This window comes from Suricata suricatta, chromosome 10 (assembly GCF_006229205.1).
Source record: "Suricata suricatta isolate VVHF042 chromosome 10, meerkat_22Aug2017_6uvM2_HiC, whole genome shotgun sequence".
NCBI lineage: Eukaryota > Metazoa > Chordata > Mammalia > Carnivora > Herpestidae > Suricata > Suricata suricatta.
Window position 1 is genome coordinate 61,059,680 of NC_043709.1, and position 4,516 is coordinate 61,064,195.

A 4,516-nucleotide genomic window follows, 5' to 3' on the forward strand; every position below is an offset into this window, starting at 1 on the left:
TAGGTCTAACAGGAAATTTTCAGAATGATCTAGCTTCAAGAAAAGCAAGCAGTTAGTAGTACTTAAGAAAACTTGATTCAGTATCTAATGGATAATTGATACCTGTCACAACACAGCATTTTATATACTGTTAAGTGAAACTGCAATACAATCTAAGTTTATTTTGGGAGTGTTTGCTGTATAATTGGATTTAATGAAATGTTTAGAGGTGCAGTAGGCATGACTTTGAGTAGATAATGAAAGAAAAGGCAAAATGCTTATTGATTTATGATGTGGTTTTATTTTAGCTTGGGCAAACCATGCAGTATTTAATACATAGTAGCAGAATATTTACTATTGAAGCTTGAAAAGATGTGAGTTCTTTGTGTGCAATCTTTCATTTATGCATGTGAGAGGGTTTTCGTTTTTTAAATATTTTTACATTGTAGTACTTGTAAAAAAAGAAAAAGAATAAGCTTCCAAAAAAAAAAAAAAACACCAAACCAAAATTGCAGTTCAGAAACATTTGTGACGTCTAATCCGTGTGTAAAGTTCTATGGTGGTGGGATATGGATCAAAGGCTCAGAGTGGAGAGGATTTGCAAGTTCTAGTCCAAACCCTTACCTGACCTAGAAATTCTTTCACAGCGAGCCTGGTGGGCAGCTAGCAGGTAAGCCTTTGTTTCAGAACTTCTCAGGAGAGGAGCCTGCTGCCTCTCTAGGCAGTATGTTCTCATTCTGGCTTTAATCCTCAGAGCTGCCATTGTGCCACGAAGAAAAGAGTCACCACTTAGTGAACATTGACAGTGCGAACAATTTGGGCCCGAGGCACACAGCACAAAAAGATCAACCATAAAATCAACTTCAATATTCATGATTTGGCTTACCGATGGGTATTCGAAACATCTGTGGCTTCCTACTTAAACGAATTGTTCTTGCTGCCTGCAAGCTAAACTCAGCCCTTTTTATACCAACATCAAGATTTTAAATTGCCCATCCTTTAAAGTCATGTCGGTGCTTTGTTAGTCACGGCCCTGGTTCTGAATGGAGAGACAGGGAACCTGTTTGCCTTTAGCAACTAATCTTCCCTCCTGTCCCCGATCCCTATGCTGGCCCACAAGTCTCTGCTTTATATATATGGCTAATTTATGGTTCTGTGACCCTTTTGGCTAACAGCTTTATTGACCTATAATTTACACACCGTACAATTCAACCATTTAAAGTATACAATTCAAGGGGTGCCTGAGTGGCTCAGTCAGTTAAGCGTCCCACTTCAGCTCAGGTCACGATCTCACGGTTTGTGAGTTTGAGCCCCGCGTTGGGGTCTGTGCCAACCGCTCAGAGCCTGTAGCCTCCTTCAAAGTCTGTGTCTCCCCCTCTCTCTGCCCCTCCCATGCTCATGCTTTGTCTCTGTCTCTCAACAATAAATAAAAACATTAACATTTTTTTAAAGTAAACAATTCAATGGTTTTTAGCATTTTCATGAACTTGCACAACCATCACTATAATCAAATCTGAAATATTTTCATCTCTCCCAAAAGAATATCTTTATTCTTTTCTTCTTTAATGTTTGTTTATTTTTGAGAGAGAAAGAGAGAGGGAGAGAGAGTAAGCAGGGAAGGGGCTGAAAGAGGGAGACCGAATCTGAAGCAGGCTCTGCGCTATCAGTGCAAAGCCCGATGTAGGGCTTGAACCCACAGACCTGGGAACTGTGAGATCATGACCTGAGCCAAAGTTGGAGATTCAACTGTCGAGTCACCCAGGTGCCCCAAGACTGCTTTTATTCTTTAGCAGTCACTTCCACTCGCCCCAGGCTGGAGATGGCCCAGCCACCATGCACCAATTTTCTGTGTCTGTGGATTTTCCTATTCTGGACATTTCACATAAACAGAATCATGCAAATGTGGCCTTCTGTGACTGGCCTCCGTCACTTAGCATAGTGTTCTCATCCATATTGTCGCACATATCACGACTTCATTCCTTCTCATTGTGAATGATGTGCCATCGTGTGGCTGTATCACGTTTTGCTTAACTACTCATTCAGTCGGTGGGCATTTGGGTTGTTTCCCTTTTGGCTATTACAGATCGTGCTGCTGTGAATTCGGTGTCTTGTGTCCTCTGTCCTGATCACCAAGAGGAACTCTGTGCAGACAGTCTTACCTGATGCTTTCAAGTGGCGTGAGGGTAGCGATTACCCTGCCCACCCATCTCTGCCCCCAGCCTGACACAGCTGCCCAAGGCTCAAGGCCTCCTGGGGTCATTCTGCACTATGCCATCCCTCTCCTCTTTCCTCCTTCTGTTCTCCAGGAAAGGCAGTTTGGGGAAGAGTCATCTGGGTCATCAGGATAGGGCCCAGTCTTACAAACACTTTCCCTTTTGTTGGACAGAGCAGCAGTGGCCAGAGACAGCCTTACAAGGAGTTGGGCCTGGGGTTGCCCCAGGGTGGTTTTCTCTTCTCTCACCACTTGGCCCTAGTCCTGGGGCCTTTCTGCCCCACGCCCCCCCCCCCCCCCCCCCCGGAATCCCAGGCAAGGGCCTTTGAGAGGGCAGCTCAGGCCTTCTCTTGCATTGAGGCTGGCTTGGGGCATTGGGGAGGGGTTGGCTGGGGTCTCTGACAGATGAGGTGCACATACTTCTAGCCCAGGATAGTTCAGCAAAGAGGGCTCCCCCGGGTGAGATCTGGGTAGGCTCTACAGCCTGAAAACCACAGAGTTCCTTGCAGCCCCCTTTGTCCTCACCTTAAACAAAAGGCACTTCTGGAACCAGAAAGCCAGGTGGGTGGAGGCAGAGGGGCTGAGACGTCAGGACTGGCCCTGGGTAGTTCTTTTGTGCTCAGGGCTTCAGGTACAATCTTTCCCCGCCCCCGCTGTCCCCCTTACCCCCCACCCTCCGCCCCCACTCCCAGTCTGCCGTGGTCCACCTGACAACAGTGTCAGGAGGGGAAGAAGTGGGGACCTGGTGTCCTCTCTCCTTAGGGCTGCCATACCTGTCTGACCAGCCCTTCCCTTTCTCTTTCTGGCTCAGCTCTCTATCCTGGTTTTGGCTGAGAGCCCACATGCCTTCTCTTTGGTCTCTGGAGGGAGAAATCTCTCTGCTTTGCTAGTGTGGGTGTTTGTTGGGGAGCGGGGTGGGGGTGGGGCAGCCTGCATTCAATTGACTCTTTGGAAATGAAGTCTTGTTTGATGGGGGCTGGGAGAGGGTCTGGTGCAAACAGGTACTAACTGGATTTCCCTGTGCTGGTTCAGCACCTCAGGAGGCGGAAGCCTGGGGAGAGTGGGGAGGAGAAAAGATGGGCGCTGAGAAAGGAATGTGGTCTTTGTGTCCCCTCTGGGAGTCTTTAGCTTGTCTTTCTGGAAGGGACTTATAAGTGTATACTTTTGTGCGAATCCGAGTGTGTGTTTAGTCTGAGTGGAGCTCTTCTGTGTGTCTTTCTTTTTGGATTTAAGTCCATCCCCAAAAAGGGGGCTTCTGTACCTTTCTGTCCCTCTGGGTAGGGGTCTGTGTGTCTGTCCTTCTGGAAACCTGAGGGTGTCTGCTGAAGGATGGGGCAGAACCCGTAGATCTGGCCTCCTGGGAGGTGGGCAGTCACTGTCACCTCCTTCCCTGGGGGGGGGGCATATGCTGCTCGTCCCCTTTCCTCCAGGGGACTCAGGTGTCTGGCATCAAGTTGGGTGTCACCCAGTTCCCACTTCATGCCCTGCAGGAACTTTCCGAGAATCTAGCCCTAGTCATCCCTTAATTGCAGCTAGAATCTCTGCCTCAGGGACCCAAACCTCCTGCCTTACACCTACAGCCTGGCCCGCGCGGCCCGCCCAGGCCTGGGGTGGCTTGCACTGCTCCCATTCTGCAGGTGCATGCCTGCCCTGCCCCAACCTGCTGTCCTGACTCATTCTGATAATGGGTTCAGGGACACAGGTGCAGGGACTCCTCCTCCATTTCTTCTGTCCTGGGAAGAGAAAGAGGGGCCAGCTGGCTACAGCTTGACTCACCATCAGTGTCCCCTCCTCCCCCTCAACGCCTCCCTACCCTACATGGTCCTGCGTCCCTTCCTGTGAATTATATGGGAACAACTCTTCCAAGGAGCAAAATTACAACACAGCTTCCCTCTCTCCGTAGCTCCCTCATCCTTTTAGCTTTAGTCCTTATTTTACATTGTCTGTGCCCTTTAGGAAGGCCTATAGTATTCAGCTCGGCCCCAGGGAATCCTGGGATCTTGGGAGGAGAGGAAGGCACTAGGTTGTGTCCAGGAAAAGTGCTCTGTTAGATCTCACTTTATCTTGCACCTAAGGACGCAGAGGGAAGACACCCAGTGTGTGTGTGTTCATTCATTCCACAATTATTTACCCAGCCCCTCTTGGCACTATAAAAGTAACTGAGGAGGGGTGCCTGGGTGGCTCAGTCCATTAAGCATCCGACTCTTGGTTTCAGCTCAGGTCATGATCTTGGGGTTCATGGGATGGAGCCCCATGTCAGGCTCTGCACTGATTGTGTAGAGCCTGCTTGTGACTCTCTCTCTTTCCCTCTCTCTCTCTCTCGGC